Consider the following 18,655-nt stretch of genomic DNA (forward strand, 5'->3'; position numbering starts at 1 on the left):
CGCCCCCTGCCCTTCCCTCAGCCCTCCGCCGGCGGCCGCCCGCCCTCTCCCGCCTTCCCCTTCCCGCTGTCACTCGCGGCTCCGCCCGCCCCCTGGCCCGGCCCCTCCCCGGCGCCCGCGGAGCAGCCGCCGTTTCCGGAGTACACAGAGCGGGGCTGGCCGCGCGGCGGGGGCTGTCGCGGGCAGGTGAGTGAGCGCCGCCGCCGAGCCCCCGCTCCCGCCGGCCCCCCCCCCGGCCCACGGCGCGGGCTGTCCCCGGCCGCTGCCCGCGGGCGGCTCGGCGGCAGCCCCGCAGCCCGGCCGGCGGGGCCCTGGCGGTGCGAGGCAGGCACCGGGCTGGCATGGACGGCGTTACCGCCGCTCCTCCCTCCCCGGGCGCCGAGGCGGGGGGGCGGACGGGGCGCGAGGGAGGGCAGCTCGGCGTCCAGCGGCCGCGCGGGGGAAGCCCCCTGGGCCGCGGCGGGGGGCGCTGGCAGGGGCCGGGGTTGGGAGGAGCTCCGGGCGGGGGGAAGGCGGCGGCGGTGCCCCGGGGCGCGGCCCGGGGGTTGTCGCCGCGTTCCCTCGGCGGGGCCGGGCCGCCCCTGTGGCGGCGGGGCAGCCTCGGCACGGCGCGGGCGCGCAGCCCGGGGCGGTGGCGAGGCTGCGGCCGCCCCTTCCCGCTGCCGTGACCCGTGTACGGGCAGCCCGGGGAGCGCGGCGGGGGCTGGGACTGCGCCTGCGGGAATTCCTGCGCACCTTCCTGCTAAATAGTGACCCAGGGCCGCCCGGGGCGCCAGCCTGCCCCGGCCCGGCAGCGAGACCCCGCCGCGGGGGCCTCGCCTCAGGGCGGGGCGGCCCGGCCGGGCGCCGCCAGCCCCCGGTGGCGGGCGGTCCCGCTGGCCGTGCGGGCCTGCCGGGCGGTGCCGGTGGGACCTGCCCCTCGGGAGGGCTGTAGCGTCGGCCTCAGGAGAGCGCACCTCGCCGCCGCGCCTGCCCCGGGCTTCCTTCGCGCCCCCGGCCCGCAGGCCTGCGGGCGGGAGCGCCTCGGGCTGGGCGGCCGCTGCGGTGAGCTGTGCTGGTGCGGATCCTTCACCTGGTGCTGGCTGGAAGTGCTGGTTGTTGGTACCGAGCGTTTTACTACGTTGTTGTGCATATAGTAACCGTAAGCGGGAGGGGATAACTCGTTTTGGGCTGTAGCTTAAAACTTTACTAATATATCTCTGCTTCTCCTTGCTTGAGGTGGTTTTACCCTCTGAGTGGAAAGGGAATGGTGCAGGTATGTATTTGTCAGGTGGATGTTGGCTTAGAAATTTGAAGGAAGTTGAGAGACCTTGTTTGTTTGTTTTACATGAGATCGTAAACCTTGTTGCAGGTATAAATCAGCCATGATGATGATTATTATTGGTTTTATAGAGGAACAGATGTCTCCGTGTCTTGAAGGGTGGCACACACTGGCTGTGTGTAGCTGCCATGAGCTGCGTGGCCTCTCAGAGTCCGCGGCTCCGGAGGCAAAAGGTGGAGGCTGGGCTCCCAAAATGGCACCTCGTTTTGTAACAGCCCCTGTGGCTGTTAGTCAGTCTCAAATCTGGAGCTTGGGGGAGAGGTTGCTGTGGATTTTAAGGCCGCTGTTGCGCCATGTTGTTGTATTTTTTCGGCCCTTGCTGTCTTGCAGAGGGGTGGTGGTGCTCTTGAAGAGCTGTTGTCTTCCATGGGCAACAGGGCAGCTGAAGCTCCTACAGTACACTCCGCTTCCCTCACCTTTCTGAGGTACGTGATACGTGTTGTGTAGCTCCCAGCCATATGAAGGTTTTGGTATGCAGCTCACAGGATCAGGAGCGTTGGCCAGTCCTGGTATGTGCACAGGTGCTCTTTGTGTATCATGGGTATCAGCGTGATTTTGCATTTGGCTGGAGTCTTCTACCGGGCAGCATTTCTACAGTAGATAAGCTGGACCCTTCTTCTGTGCTGTTTTTCCAAGTTGAAGACTTGTATAAGGTTTCATTTTCTTGTTTTATTTTCTGTTCCATACTTATCCTCCTAAAAAGGAGGACTTCCTAAGTACTTAATCGGTGGTTGTGAAGAAGGTGTATTTCAGGCCAACATACACATTTCTGGTGCTTCATGGAACCTTTGGGGTGTGAGGAGCCGGGCTGGAAGCGGCATGGAACTTCTGCTTCCTATGCATCTTGCGGTGCTGCTTCCTAGGTCAGTGTAAGGCATAGATCCTTCTGTTGGCGTTTTCTCATTCTAAATCAGGAGTTATTCAGGGGTGTTAGGAAACTAGAAATAATGCATGCAGGGAATATTTTTCTAGTGGAAGGTCTTTTCTGAGAGTGAAATTTGATCAGCAGGTAAGTAATCCTTCATACAAAGTAATATGAAAATATCTGCTACAGATGTTTAAAGAGAAGTCTAGGTTTCTTCCACTTCTTAGGCAGCAACTTGTATTTGATCACTTGAATCTTTTTCCACTTGAACCTTATTTTTCTGTGCAGTATTTTTCCCTGCTGTCTCCAATCTGAGAGCTTTTTTCCCCTACTTCTTCCCATTATTTATTACTTTTCAGTACCTCTTCTTCCCCAGCATACAAATGATAGCCAGTTTTTTCTTTGCAGCAAATCAGCTGTATTTTTGCTGTCTTAAAAGTTTTAAGTAAGCTTTCCTTTATACCCTGAATTGACTGTAGTTTTAAGTGCTGCCACTTGCCTCTCGTTACTCAAACCAGGATTGTGTCAAGAGAAATTGTGCTGCTGCTTTTGTTTATATACTAGTACTGTAATAGGAAAAGACTTGTTCTTGGTACAATGAATGCTGGTACACCAGAAATCCTGCTAATGATAGTGATTAATGGGTGCTGCTCAAAATAGCTATCACTGCTGATATGACTAATTGTGCCGTATGAAAAGAGCTCCTTTATTTCCAGTAATCTCAAGGTGTTTCTACAGTTTGAGAGACATGCCTGATCTGTGCAGACAGATAATGCACAGTGAAATGCAGAACTTGCAGTGAAGTATGGCAATTCTTTAAGAGCTTGCTGCTGCACTGCAAAGCCACTTGGGGCTGAAAATGAAGAGTATCATCTTGTGGTTACTGTAGGTAGGTAGAATATTATTACTGGAGTTGGATGTTAGCCAGAGCAACACCCTGCATGTTGCAAACAATGCCAGGGTATTGTTAGTAACTATAGAAGGGGTTTTGTATCATACATGAAAGATGACATTTCCAGCAGCATGGGTAACCTCATCACAAAACATTGTGCTGGGGCTGGCTCAGAGGGCAGCTGGCCCTGCTAGGTTTGGCAAAATCTGCATTATAATCACACTGGTCCTCCTAGAGCTTGGTGATATGTCTGGATTAGTATTTCTTAACCTTTGTTGGCCTTTGTGTAACAACAATTTATTAGTAACGTGCCGTGAGCAATCTTGTGCTCTCCAGGCAGTATCGTATTCCAGGTTCTGTTTAGATTTTGTATGTTTGGTGTTTGAAAGCAGCACTGGAAGCTTGTATGGGGACTGCAGATCTAAACCATAGAAGGTGCTGTTTCTTGATATCTGTGAAATCTGAAGTTCTGCCTGGTAGGATGAAAAAAATATTTTGGAAGTTAAGTAGAATTTGTTAAAGATGGACTCCAAACTCACTAAGAAAAAGCTACTAGTAGTTGTGTTTCATTGTGCCTCTGGCTTTGCGTGGGTTTCTCTCTTCTGCTGTTTGTGTACCTCAAGATATTTTTATGGCAGGAGGCGTTTAGACGTTCACCCCTTCTGCCTCCAAAGAAACTGTTAGGGTGTGTGTGTGGGGAGTTGGAGGCATTTGTTTCATGAATACTGCTTTGCAGGTTAATTGCTGATTTGGTCTGATATGATCCCAGTCTTCCAGTGTTCTGTGAATAAACTGTTTTGGTCCAGTCCTTGAATTCTGCCAAAAAGAGTAATTAAAAAAAAAGAAATAATTTTTTCCTATGAAACTTAAAAAAGATGATATTGGTGTTAATGAGGTGTGTTTCACTTTGAAGTGCTCTAATGTAGACAAGACATTATTTTGAGAACTGTGGTCTTGAATTTTGTTTTACTCTGCTGTAATTAATGAAGATTAATGCATTGATTATTTAAGATAAATTTCGGGGGATTTATCTGTGTGGTTCTACTAAGGCCATAAACTTGGCATAAGGCAAACAGTCTTCTAGGGACTTGGGTTGCAGCATCCTTAAAGTACAAGGAAAAGAGGGGTGGGTGTGTGGGAAAGAGCAGAATAGAGGGTCTGGAAATGCTGGTTAAACTTTGAAGAATGAAAGACAAGGGCTGAAGAGGGGAATGCGAAGTACTCCAGTGTGGCTGAGGGAATCCTGAGGTGTCTGTTAGCGCAGAGCAGAATGGGTATTATTTGAGGTGGGAGTAATTGGGGCTTTGTGAGGCTTTCAGGCATCTTCAAGAGCCTTTATAGCAAGTCAGACATTTTTCCAGCTGTGGTATTGCATACCATCGGTGGTACATTGGTTTCAGTCTACTGATAACGTATGGCAGTTTATCAGGGCAGGCACCTATTGGAACTCTTCATTAAAACAGTCCAGGTTTCAAGTGGGATGTACTAGGGCTTTGCTTTGAAGAACTGTTCTCATGAAGGAAGTAAGTACTCTCCCTTCTAAGGAAAGCCCTCATAGGAGAACATGGTAGCACTAGTAGATAGAATTGTTGCTGTATTAGCTAAAAAGCAAAACATAAATTTACTAAGTTTTTGCTGTAAAGTAGCTGTCCATGTTAAAATTTTTTACCTTGTGTGTTTTTACTGTTAGACTCACAGCAGAGAAAATAATTTCTGACAAAACATACAACACCTTCCTAAATAGTGACAAATTCCTGCCTATGTTTTTAGTAAAATTTTCCCCTTGAAATGACTGATGCATAATTTGTTATAGGCTAGTTAGATTTTCATTGTCCTGCAACATAGCTCTACTCCTTTGTGGTCTTTTGTTTCTTACTTTTCTAAGTGTTTTCTGCTTTTTCAAGTGGTTAGGGTTTTCTGGTCTATGTGATTCTCTGTTTTGTTTTATCTGGTCATGTTTCAGTGGGGTACTTGTCAGATACTAATGTTTTGTGGTAAGCATTCTGTCCAATAGCATTGCAAAAGACGGATTATTTCAACGGGAAGATCTCTCCATCACCTTGTCAGCCTCCCCTTCTCAGGTTTAGGTGTTCTGTTTTTGTTCTTTCCTCACACTACGTGTGCGTTAGAAACTTACAACACGTCAACTGGTTGTTTAATAACAGTGTTTTAGGCGTGATCAGTTGTGCACTCAAAGTTGACATTTAAGTGGTACTGTCCAGTTATGGAAAACTCCTCACAGGCTTTGTGCAGTGTACTGTGCAATCTGGGAACCGAACAAAACTCCTCAACTTAAAGTTTCTGAACATAAGGGAAAGTTTATTTCCCTTGGTAGAAATAATATTTAGCTTTGATTCTTTAGAGCTTTATTCTAACATGCTGTGTTTTGGGAACTGTAAAGCAATGTATGGAATGTTTTGTAGAGGAGAAAGTAGGAGAAGACTAGGAAGGAAGGACTGTGATGGACCTTTTGTCCACTTGTTCTCAGGCATCCCTAGTGTGATTGATTTGTGTGAGAGTTAGCTAGCCACGAAATGTATCATTAATCCTCTCAGTAACTGAGTGTTTTTATTTTCCCAAGTAGATTGCCTCACTGTGATAACTTGGTATGTTTGAGTTTCTGGATGGTGTTGGGAATTCCTCTGGATTTACTGGGGTAAAACTAGATACTTTGAAGCATGTCCACATGATCTGTCTGATACCAGGATATTCAGAGCAATGTTTTTAGGTTGTGGGGTTTTTTTAATGACAGTTGAACTTATGGTCTTCTGTACAGATTACAGAACTTGGCTGATTGTGTCTTAGAAGAGCAGTTTGAGTCCAAGCACGAGAGCTTCCTCAGAGAAAGATAAAGCACCTGAATGTCTACAGCTCACATTCCAGAAGAATCTGGAGATCTTTTAAGTGTTGCTTCCTAGGAGTCTGAAGTACAAAGTAATATTTTAAAAAGTTCCGTAAAAATACTGGAAGCTGGCAATCTCATCCTGAAGAAGCTAGACACTTTTTACGTGGCCTAGCATATGACAGAAATGCTGAAAACCAGTGAAAGCTGTAGTGACTAGGAAGGACAGACACAGAAACACTCTTCTTATTGAAAGAATTTTTTTGTGTCTGCATTCTCACAGCTTGGGTAAAAGACTGAGTATCACAGGGGAAAGATCACTTCGGGTAAATGTAATTCTATGTCAGACTCCAGAAGATTTGAGGAACATAATCTTTCTGTTGAGTATTTCAAAATTTTTCTCAGAATGCTATTTGCAAGTCCTGCACCAGATGGTATTATGTAGAAGGAGGAAGAGGCTACCTAAAAATTCCATTCTTCCAGATCCGTATGTTCTTCTGCATGCATCTTGCAGTGTAAATTCAATGTAGAATGAGTTAGTCATCTCCAAATGCTCAGAAGAAACCACATTTGTCAAATGAAAGTAAAAATGAATGCAGGTTTTCATCATTAAAGGCACCTATATTTAGTAAAAGATGGATAGATCTTGAGAACAGGAGATTTTTTTTGGCAGAAGGGAAGAATAGCTATATTGCCTGCTGTTGAGTGGTCTGCAGTTCTTTGTCTAAGCAGGAATTGAAAGTCAGGTGATGTAGAATAGTGTTAAAATAAAACTGCAAATACGTTGTTAGGAATCCAACTTCATTAGTATATGTTTCATAGCTCCAGAATAAACTTTACGTAGCCTCTTACCAAAGACATAGTTAGGTATTTGTGTTTTTTTGGCTGAGCAACATAGTTCACAAATATTTAAATAAGGTAATAAGTTATACCCTGTTTACTACATGAGATGAACATTTACAAGCAGATGATGTAGTCAAGAACTTTAATATGGTGCTGAAAAATAGGTCTACTGCTAAATATGCATGTATCATTTAGGAAAGATAAAACCTTTCTTTTATTAAATAAAAAGCACAAGAGAATGGGAAAAAAAGTGTAAGATTTGGTAGTGATTGGAATTTTGTTTTACTGAGTTTTATTCTGAGTAGTGCAAATGAAATAGTTGAGACTGCCAGGTTGCTGCTGTTGTCGGCAGGAAAGCAGAGGTTTGAGTGGATACTTGTACATTCTCCACTGTACGGAGAGCCAAGTGGGTGTACTTTAACTCAGTGGAGTACAAATAAATTGTCTAACAGTGTAGGTACACAATTTGTGATACAAGCAAAGTTAAGGTTTTGGTAGTGTTGTAACTTGTGCTTCTGTTGTAGCTATTTTTGAAAAGAGGTTGCTGAAATTTGTGTATAGAAGAGCAGGATAGGTTAACTAAAAATTAAATTTCCTAAATTAATGCAAGTGTAAGTGGACTTTAATTCTGTGGCTTATTTTTCTTAGACTTCCATGCTGATTGAAACTGTATGGGGTGTGTAAGGAAATGCCAATTATTAGAACAAAACCCTGAGAAAAAAGGAGCATCTATACTGTTATGGGGAATATTCTTGGTTCTGTATTAAAATGTTGGAAGAGCCCTTACTCAGAGCTTCCAGTCTTTCTGTCTGTCTTGTGTTGCTTTTGGGAAGAGAATGAAAATGTTTTTTCTCAAGCAATCCTATTAGATCTCATAATAAACTTCTTTGTTTAAAGATTGCAATGATTTCCAGGGCAACAGATTGTGATGTCGAATTCAGCCCTTTGACCTCATTTCAGGTCCAAAGAAGAGGGAGTATTTTAAAGTTTTAAACAAGTTATTTTGTAATAGCAAACTTAATATAAAATTTGGCCATGAATTTAAATGTGAGTTTGTTCACAAGTTGACCTTAGCAGAGGTATTATGCAGATCCAAGTTATCCCTAATTTAAATGTGAGCTTTCATACAATATTTGGTCTTAAAACTGAAAAAGTAATTTGGGTGGTGGGACAGCATATTAGTTCGGCAGTGTTTGGTCAAGGGTACTTACTGCTTTATCCGTGTGGAAGAGTGGTACATCTGACCTGTGCTATTTTGAAATTAATCTGTTGCTTGGGTTTGTGGTTAAAAAAAGATCCTGGGCTGGTTGAGTGAAATCTATTGCTCTGCAGATGTTGCTGGATATGAAATCTGTTGAAAACCACTAATGATACATTTTTTGTTTTTATATAGGAATGTTACATTTTTGTGGTGATGGATTGGTATGATTGAGTAAATCTGTAGTTGACACACAAGATTTAGGGAAATGTTTTTTGGGAGAAGTGCATTTTCTTCCTTTGAAGACACAGCAGGGAAGGAGTTTTTTTCTTCCCCCCCCTTTTTTTTTTTCATTTTAGTTTCTAGAACAGTTGAGTTTTAGAAGGCTTGACTAGGATTGTCTGATACAGTTGGACAAATGAATGAGACCATGATTTGCCTCTTAATTATGTTTCCCCTGGACATGTATTAAAAGATTCTAGCTCCTCTCTCACTCTGCCTTCTCTTACCATATCACGGTGACCGTGCTGGCTGCAGAGCTCCCTTTCAAATCATAGATGCTGTCTTTCAAGCATCAGGAGGTGTTTGTCACTGAATCCCTAGCGCTATTTAATTTGTTGCTGGGCGGATGTCAGAGAGTTACTACTCTAAAACCTTCCGTGGTGTCTTTGATTCTGGACACTTTTCTGAGGAGTGTGCTTGAATCAGACATGTTGTTGGACTGAATACTGGGTGTGTGAATTGCTGTGGCTACAGGTACCAGAGTTCATGATTGAATATCTCCTCTGGCTTTAGAGGTACAATATATTAAGTTTAATTTTTTCTTAAAGAGCTGCACAGAGCTTGTTGCTTGTTCGATACATTGCCACCTAGGGGTTTTGTGACAATTTAGTGTGTCTTTAAACTAAAACTTCAAGTCAATTTCTGAGGAAATATGTATAGATTAGCATGTTGCTGTTGGTCTCTTCAAAATTGCCTGCTTTTACCCTCTTATTCATTGTTCTGTGTTTAAACGCGTGCTTCTCCATCCTTTGAACTTTGGGAGGTCTTCATGGAAAATGTCTGCCTAGCCTGCTTTCTCTTGTGTTTCAACACCTTTTGCTATGTGTTTGTTCCACTTGAAAGGCGTTCCTGATCCTCAACTTTGTACGTTGTGATAGATGAAGACTACTGCTAAAATGACTGACAAAACTTGCCATGATGCTAAGTTGTGGTTTGTTTGTGCTTTTTTCCTGAGACATTCACTTTTTTTGGCTTTTTCAGCTTCACAGTACAGCCAGTAGATGCTTTTCTCTGTCTGATACAGCATGTTGTTACTGATATTTTAAGTTGCATCCTGAAATAGGAGAAAATTGCGTATTTCAGTCAGTGCCTTTCTGCTAAAAGTTGTCTGTATTTTATTCTGAAATTGTTTTAACACTGATGAGTCTGTTTCTTTCAAAAAATTCTTGTGGTTTCAGGGAAATAATATATTGTCTTCCTTGCATATGCTATTTGATATATTCTGTTCCGGAGTGCAAGTTGCTCATCTCTGCTGTGTTGGGTTGTTTTTTACTGCACATTAAATCATACATCAAGAAAAACAAGGGTAAGTATAGCTTATGAAATGTTCTACACTACATAATTAATACACTACATAATTTTAACTTAAGGTTCTGTAAGTGATACAGTCCTCATAATTACAAGCATAGATAGGAAGGTATGCTGTATTGTGATCCCATTGTTCAGTGTGTTGAGGAATAAATTATAATATGAATGCAAGGCATCTTGCATGCTATGTCTATTATAAATATTTTTCTTTAAAATGAATCCTGATGTGAGCAAACTGAAACTGGTGTAATTTGGAACAGTAGACTTGGGGCAAATATTGTGCAACTAGGTATGTGTGAATACTGATCATGGTGCTTCGTATCATGTGAAAAACATGACTGTGCCTCAAAGCGCTGTTGACTTTGGACTTCTTATCCCTTATTTAGCTGTCTCTAAAGGTTTGTATTGTGAGCGTGTTTGGTTTTTTTCTTCTTTTTACGTCACACCATTGACTGAAAGACCTGTAATTCATTGGCTTTCACTTCCCATGCACTGTCACAGGCAGATAGCATTTTCGCCAAAAGACAGTGTTGTGGGGGACAGTATTCCATCTGAAATAGTCCAAACCTGGTGATCCCAGAAGACCCACTTAATATATTCTAAAAAAAGCAGGGAATAGTAATTGCAGCTATAGAATATCCCTCAGAGAGGGGAAGCATTTGACAAGTTGACTTACATACCAGTACAGGTCCTCAAATGCAAGATCTGTCTTAGAACAACAGTTGTGTATTCCAGCACAGATAAGACCACCTGTATCTTTTTGGTAAGAGCCAGCATTTTTATAAGTAATACTTTGAAAATGATGCTTTGTAGTTGATATGAAGGGTTGCATTGTTTCTTGTTTTCACTGGTGAAATTTTTTTTTTTCTAAAACTGCTGCTTGTGTTTTTCCATATGGAAAGTATTGCCTCTGCTTGGGCTGGTGGTAAGCTGTAGGTTGTGTGGCAGGTACTTGTGGCTTACTCACTCACACTGGAATGACTTTCCTGCTTTCTTCTTTTCTTGTTTGTTTTCTCTGTTCAAAGATTTTGGTTTCTTTGTACATAACCTTCATATTGGAAGACTAGTAAGAAGCATAGCAAAGCAACTACTCATGGTCATGAACTCGATGAGTAATCATTGAGACTAAGTGTAATCTTCTGGAATTAACAAATAGTTAGGTAAAGACTTTTCATTCACTTATGAATAACAAAATTAAATTGGTATAAATGAGGATGAGAGGTATTTTTTTACGGCATTGACGTGTGGTAAAAACTTAGATGCCACAAGATTTTTTTCATTGGTGTTTTTTCATGAGTAGGTATGTTCTAGGGACTTACTAGTATAGATTGCTTAATATAACATCAAAATTGTTATTAGTAGTAAATGCCACTTCTGCGCAATAAAAATCCACTGTTTTGTCCTAAATCTGGACAAAGAAATGTCTGCATAAATGGAATCTATGTTTCAAATTTAGAGGCAAAGAAATGCCAGCATAATCACCTGAAAAATATGAAAAGCAGCCTGTGGAATAATTATTCAATCTGGAATAGAAACATTAGCTATAAGAGGAGATAAGACTCCATTTTACAAGTGGCTACGCTGTTTAAAATGATTTGGTGATATCCATACAGCAACTCAAAAAGCAGCAGGATGCCTTACTAATAGCATTTGAGAGCCCTAAAATATAGTTTAATCTCAATTTTTAATATCATTAGATTGATACACTGTTAAAATAACCATCAGTTTCATTGTCAAGCCCACAATCATTGAATTTTCTTATGCTGCTGAATCTCTCCTTTTCTCCCTGTGATGATTTTTGTTCCTACTGTTACTGCTTTTTTGCTGCTTTACACTTGAATTCACATTTAAAACTTTCCTGTTTGTGTGTATTACACAGTGAGGATTGGAATGTTACTGAAAGATGGGGAGAGAAATCTGCCGTGCTGAAAATGTGAAAGATTTCCTGTTGTTCTAAACTCAGTTTGGTATGAGTGTTAGTGTCTGTGCAGCTGAAGCAGTGCTTAAACTCTCCTGCAGCACAGAAATACGCAAGTGGTAGTTGAGGATAAAAAAATCCCTTGATGTATCAAATAATACTCCGATTGTGGTTAGTCCCAGTTCTGACTTTAGAACACATTGTTTCTAATAAAATAATATGCGAAAAATGATGTGGTCTGCTGCAGCTGCATAACGTTACTGGACACTTTGAAGGAAGGTGATTATTTCTAGAATGGAAATGTTGAGAAAATGACTCATTGAAATTCACTCCCTTAATAAAGGACATCATATGTTGTGTAATATGCATGTAACAGGTAGTTGTTAGGTGTATGGAGGAAATATCTATTTTGTTACTTGTAGATTAAAAAAAATACATAAATACCTTAGCCTAAGGATGCTTGTCTAATACTGTGGTTTTTAAGCTTGCTGGAGTGAATCTAAAAGTAGGAACAAGAAATTGAGAATAGAACGGACGTTGAATTGAAAGCAAGACAGTAAGATATATTTTCAGTGTTCAAAATTTGCAGGTAACTACAGACTTGATATTATCATAGCTCTTTTGAAAAGAAGATGCAGAAAATAAATGTAGCATGCCTGTGTTTATTTGTTGTAGTGTTCCCTGAGAGATTTCTACAGATTTATATTGTAGGCCTATGCAGAATATAGAAGTTGTAATTGCCTAATGGAGTAACTGTAGAAGTAGAGCAAGATCCTCATGGAGCCTTGGAAAGAAGGAGCATTATTAGTAGTAGGAACACCATTTTCTAGGCTTTTTCCATGTAATGCTTTGGAGAATAGGAATGGATGCAAAACCTTCCTGCAAAAGCATGTTAGCTGTTTTGTTTGATTGTGCAGTAGTGATTTGCACTTTCTGCTGCCATCAGTAATTCAGGAGCAGAATACACACAAGTTCAGGTTTTTGTCAGAGCTTGCCTAATGGGGAAAACATGAGGAAGCAGATGTATTGTCAGTAAATGGAGAACATAGTAAAGAACTGTAGTGGAAGTTTGAGCGAGCCTTGGGGTCTAGGAGCAGGGTTTTTTCCAAACAGTTAAAATTGTTCTGTGGCGATCTCTTAGTGAGTGGTTTATCTTAGAAGCAGATGTAAGATGAATTTTTTGCCTAAGTAATAATTTTGCTTACCTGTCCTAGAGACATGTGTGGAAGGAGTTGTTTCCATAGTATTGATTATGGAGTAGTAGTAGTGGATGTCTTGTCCAAAATCAGGCTGAGCCACAGCCACAGTGTGAGTTCCACTGGGGCTGGAAGAACTTGAAAGGAGTGAATATATGGGAATGTCTTGGATGAGATGTGTGTCCAAGTAGAAGACTTCTGGCTGTGGTTCTTGAGAGGTGTTGATTACAGCAGCGTCTGGCTTCTTGGGGGAAGGTGGGTTTCATAGCAGGCTGCCCTGGCAGGGAAGCCACATGTGTGCTGGATGAGATGTGTTGTGGAAATTTGTTGCAGCTAGCAGACAGAAGGCACATGTTGTCTATTTTGGCCACTAATTTTATCTTAAATATAATGTTTACTAGATCATGTTAATATACTTAATATTTAAAATTGAATTGTTAAATTTAATTTATAATTAATTTAATAATTGCATTGTTAAATACCAAACAGAACAATTAACCATTATGATGATTAGTGTTCATTTCTTTGTACTCCAGTACTGACAATAGTAGTAACAGTATTGCTGTTAGCTCTCTGAGGACTTCACCTGGTGATGCTGGTGGGCTGTAGGTGAAAATAATTATTTTTCAGAAATCCTCAGATTTCCTTTCAGAAACTTTAAAAAAATAGCTACATTTTCAGTGAGCTTAATTTTTTTTTCCCAGGTGCTCATTGAGAAATTTGAATGTTTCATATGATCTGTTGTATGTTAAAAGGGTTGTTCTGACTTGGTAGAATGTTTATTGCATACTCTATACAAAATTAAGGCACAAATTACCATGCATTTTCAGCCTGCATCAGTGATTGTACTGCAGGAGCCCTTTCCCTATGAAGTAAAGATTTTAAAATGGTGTCAAGTGTGGATTTGCTTTGGTACATACTTGGTTTTCAGTCTATATGACTAATGACGAATATTCTTACATAACAAACCACCTATACTGTGTTCTCACTTAAAGATGGGAGTGGAAACAGTTCTGGAAAAGTAAAGACCTTAATACTGTCCTCAGTGAGGACTTTAGAATTGCTGCTGTAACATTCATACTAAAGGCAGAAACTGTGGGGAAACCATCTTTGGAATTGTATTTACATCAACAAGCAATATTATAGTAGCTATTTATGTATTTTATGGATGCAGCAGTAATAAAATGCTTAATGGATTTAATAAATTGAAATGGTTGGTTTGTTGGACAGTGGTGGTGTGATACTCTTTTTCCGTTTGAATAACAATATCCTTTTGAAAACATACTTGTGAATATTTTCCTAGTGCTATGATGAATTTTTGTGGCTGTCATTCACTGACATGAGAATCTCAGTGAGGTTTCTTGAGATGTTTCTAGCCCTCATTTAGGGGTGGGGTGGAGAAGTTTTCAAATGTTGACCCTTAAGACTCAATGAAGTTACTATTCAAAACATGTTGTTATAGGATCCTTTTTTTGCTGAGGAAAAGGCAGTCCTGATTTGCAGTTATCATTTATGTTGACGGTGTAATTTTATTTATTTTTTTAAGTAAGGAAAAAGTATTATTACGCCCCCAGTAGCAGCCTAGGCATGTATCATGTTGGGCTACACCTGATTGCACTGCACCTGTTACTGTGCTAACTTTTGCTTCATAGTATAAATTGGTCTGATACCTATATTGATAACTCTGGGCTTTACAGTGTCTGTTTATTGTTTTCCAGTCCGTTTCAAAATCCAGCTCTGTTACCTTAAGTTCTCACACTTGTTTTTCTCTAATCTGATTTATGCTCGCTTACCTGCTTTTATTCTTAATTGCTAGAGGCTGTCCTCCCACTCACACTATTCAATTTCTGTAGAACTACCAATAAATTCAAATGATGGCCTGCTGAGCACGGGGAGAAAGCTGAAGGAGTGGGAGAAAGTAGAACAGACTAACAGTATCTACTAGAACTGCCTGCGTATACCAATGCCAAACAAGCTGTATTTATTTTAAAAAGCTGTATTTATTGTAAAACGTGTTGATAATATATATATACACACACGTGTATATATATATATATATAAAAAAAACTTAACAAAACATGTGACACTGTCTTAGCTCAAGGATTATTCTCCCTTTCCTAACTTAGTTTGTGTGGTCAAGCTGTCCCATAACAGATTATGTCTAAAACATAATTCAGAAAGTGATTTTGTGAAGGGGCAATTTCTTTGGTATTGACCTCCTAGACTGACTAATTTTCTGATTAATCAACAGAAAGTTGTATCAGTATAGTTGGCCTTATTTTGAAAGGCTAGCTGCTGACTTGGTATAAGCATTAGAGTAAATTTTTTGGGATGTGGATGTATTAGAATTGGCCTGTTTAACTTTCACTGTGTGTAAGTGAAGATACGCACTAATGCACAGTGACTAAATCAGTTCTTCTCTGCAGGGTAAGCACACAGCCGGCTGAACAGTGGCAGGCGTTCCCTCCACGCTCTGTGGGGATGTGTTTTCTGGGACTGAAATAGCTTGTTTTGGGGTAGGCAGAAGAGTGTTGGCATGTGGCTGATGAAAATGCAGACGTGTACGTGTAACTGTGCAGCTCTGAGAGGGCATGGCTGTGTCAGACTGGGACGCGTCCTGGAAACTTCTTGTTTTTCAGCACTTTGGAGACAGAAAAATATTTTTTCGTTCTTCAGGGAGCTGTTCTGTATCAAAGTGCTTTTTGTGGGAGAATTTGTGCATGGAGGAACATTTTGCCTTAGCAGCTGTACAAATTTGGTATAATTGATAAAAATATGAAAGAGGGTTATGGATAGTGCTAATAATTAAAAGTATGAATTTTGACCACTGCCACTGTGGCCTAGATGGACATCTGATTCAGTAGACCACAGTTGCTTTTGTGTAAGTAATGTTACAGAATTGATGACAAACAAATGTTGTTGCAAAAACCCAAAGAAGTTTAAGCAAAACCCTTCTCGTCTGATACCACCTATTTATGAGAAGACTTCCCTTTGAAATAAACCCCTGTAATATGTAACACTTTAGCTTAATGTCCACAGATACTGCCCAAGTATCAGTAATTGCTGGAAGTTAATGCTTTGCTTTGCAAACTGCCCTGAAGTGCAGATCTGTTGTATTTTAAGGTCTTTATGTAAACCTTCTAACAAATAAAGTTGTTTCATTGCAATGCAATACTGGCAGTAGTATTGAAAACCTCTTTTTCAGGGGAGGTTTTTAAACCTATATTACCTAAATACTGTATGTTTCTAATGCTCTTAAAAGTAATGTAAAATTGTCCTAAACAAGAACCATATGGTTATAAATTCTGACGTACTCTGTGGGCTATCCTGACTATAGGAAGCGGAGTCTGCAGCATGGAGGATATTTAATTTAAAAAATTGGGATAAGGGTCGTGAATTGTATGCTAGAAATAGAAAATAAGATTAGAGGTTATGTTTCAGGCATGGAGCTGTCTCTTGGGGGGGGGGGGGGAACAGAACAAGGTTACTTCAAGGTTTGGAGCCTGGTTGGGGGATGGGGAGAAGGAAGGAAATCCAACAGTGGCTAAAAATGGTGCCGGGGGTGGGGGGTTGTAGTAATATATTAAGTAGAAATTGCCAGGCGTTGCCTTGATGCTTATTGTTGTGTCTTGTGGCCTTCTCCTGGTGCCAGATTAGTCATGGGCAGTGCTTGGTACTAGTGGGACAGTCCTGGCTGTCAGCATGCTCTCTGCACAGACAGTCCTGATGGCAAAAAGGTCGCGTGTTCTAAATCTAATACTTAAGAAATATATTTGAAAGGGGTCAGGCCAGATCTGTAATAGATGCATCAGCTGGTATTGAAATGTTGCATAAATGTATTTGGCATCTTTGCAGTGTCTTATGGCTGGCAGAACTTTATTGTGTCGCAATTTCTGCAGCAGAAAGCCCTTTCTCAACATGTCACTGGGAGGGAGTGTCAGCATGGCTTAAATCACTTAAACATCGTTTAATGTAAGCCTAGTCTTTCATGTTGATAATAATTTTTTAAGTATACTTGACACATCAGAAGATACCACCTAAAATTTTAAATGTTTCTTTCCAGTCTTCATTAGTGAACAAAATTCAGCTCTGTTAATGAATATTGAGAGATACTGTTGCATGTACTTAATTGCTTATGAAGTTCGGATCTTCCACTGATTCATGTGTGTGGTATCTTGGACTGTTGGTACTAGGTGCTTCGGGGGGAACACATGTGAGTTTTCAGAAAGATCTAATAATAAAAGTTTAAACTTATGGTTTACATATGGATTTTGATTTCTACTGAATATATCAATCACATCATGTTAATTGTATGGATTAGAACATTACATCTGTTTCACCTTCAAGATGTATTATACTAACATAAATATCCCACTGTATCCTCTGCTAGGCAAAAAAAATTCTTGCACAACTTAATGCAGAAATTTTGGCATATAGTCTGGTGACAGATCATGCCCATGATGGAAGGCTTAGTTGTTTATATAAAACTATCAGTACTTATACTTTCAGGACATGGTAAGGTGATCTGACTTCAGTTTATATGTTAATTTTCAATTAACAATTGATAATTTTGTTGGGGAGTATTTGGTGAGTTCTCTGGGGAACAATTTATAACCAAAAACCAATGCATTTTTTTAAAGGAAAAACCACATTACATCAATCAAATCACATCAGTATTAATTCGAACATCAATTTGATTGTTGTATGCCTTTGCGTGCTGTATACTTAATGTAGCAACTTAAAGCCGGAAGCTAGAAAAGCTATGCGTGCTGCTGAGACATGCCAGCAGAATTCCATGTATGCATTTGTTAGTAAGTAGCTCTTGTGTGAAGTTATTTATATTCCTTGGTAGTGTCTACACTAGATATAAAAAATGAGATTTATTTTCCAGATGTGTAGATTTATTGGTATTGAAAGACTATTAAACTTCATTTTTAAGTATTAACTCTGTTTTTAAAGAAGCAGGAAAAGAATAGTCTTAAAATATTAAAGTATTTGCTTTTCTTAATAAAAGGAAAATAACTTTAATCAAGCTAGTCTTCCTAGGAAGAACATGCAAAACCCAAGTAACTAATTTATTTGAAAACCAGAAATTTCTTGCAGCTGTGCCAGTGTAAGGAGTGGATGGAGGAGACCTAGGATTGCTCTTGCATTCCTCAGCCTTCAGTTTGCCCCTTTTGGATTTTAAGTTGACCTGTGGACTATTTTGGCGTTTACATTGTGTGGATAAAAGACAACAAATTATTCTGTGGACTGAAATAGAAAGCAGGATTACTGAAGCAGCTAATAGAAAGCACTAGATACTGGCGTCTCAAAGATGTAAGCTGTTGGTGTTGTGCTGAAGGTGGGGTGATATTTGCTCTATTACAGGGGCTTGTTGAAGAAAAGCAAAAGGAGAATCCTTTTGACTTCAGTGCTTAGCTTGTGTTTGAACCAGTTAATGGCATTTGCAGAATATTGAGGAACTTGAGCAAGGATATTTTTTTTTAGTTGTCTGCTGTGCAAAGCAGGCAGAACAACTAGATAAGCGCTAAGCTTTGGGTGTTCTTGAAGGGGAAAATGTTATAGTTGGCAAGATTTGGCTATATTTTTCCCTTTTCATTTGTATTAGAGATTTATAAACTGGAATGGTGCTACATTTGATCTTATAGCTAGTCATGTTTTGACCCCAACTATGCAGGATGAGTTAGTGGTGGTTTTAAAATCTCACCTATATTTAATTAATAAATTCTGGTCTTGACGAGGAGGGGAATGCTGTGCCCAAGTCGCAAAACCAGCTTTTTTGCTTAGAAAACATGAGGAAAAGTTACGAAGTATGCGTGCTACTGTTTCTACCTTTTTAATCTTTATGATCTCAAATTACTTGTCACCACTGTTCCTTCATCAGCTACAGAAATTAGTTCTACATTATCTAATACATCAAAACCCATAGATTTGTTAGAAATAGAGCATTCTGACAGTTCAACAACTTTCCTGCTACAAAGACCTAG

At 40.5% G+C, this 18,655-nt stretch overlaps 1 protein-coding gene across 3 annotated transcripts in view; it reads left to right on the plus strand.

The window, feature by feature from the left end:
* Window positions 1-102: 102 nt before the first annotated feature.
* Window positions 103-18,655, plus strand: part of GARRE1 (granule associated Rac and RHOG effector 1) — a 63,304-nt gene continuing 44,751 nt past the window's right edge. For 2 of the 3 annotated variants that reach the window (XM_037408743.1, XM_037408745.1), the window contains exon 1: window positions 103-186. The gene's annotated coding sequence lies outside the window, so the exon portion shown is untranslated. Of the gene's footprint in view, window positions 187-1,651; window positions 1,747-18,655 lie in introns of all 3 variants that reach the window. The other variant, XM_037408744.1, reaches the window with a different exon arrangement.

Source organism: Falco rusticolus, chromosome 15, assembly GCF_015220075.1.
Source record: "Falco rusticolus isolate bFalRus1 chromosome 15, bFalRus1.pri, whole genome shotgun sequence".
NCBI lineage: Eukaryota > Metazoa > Chordata > Aves > Falconiformes > Falconidae > Falco > Falco rusticolus.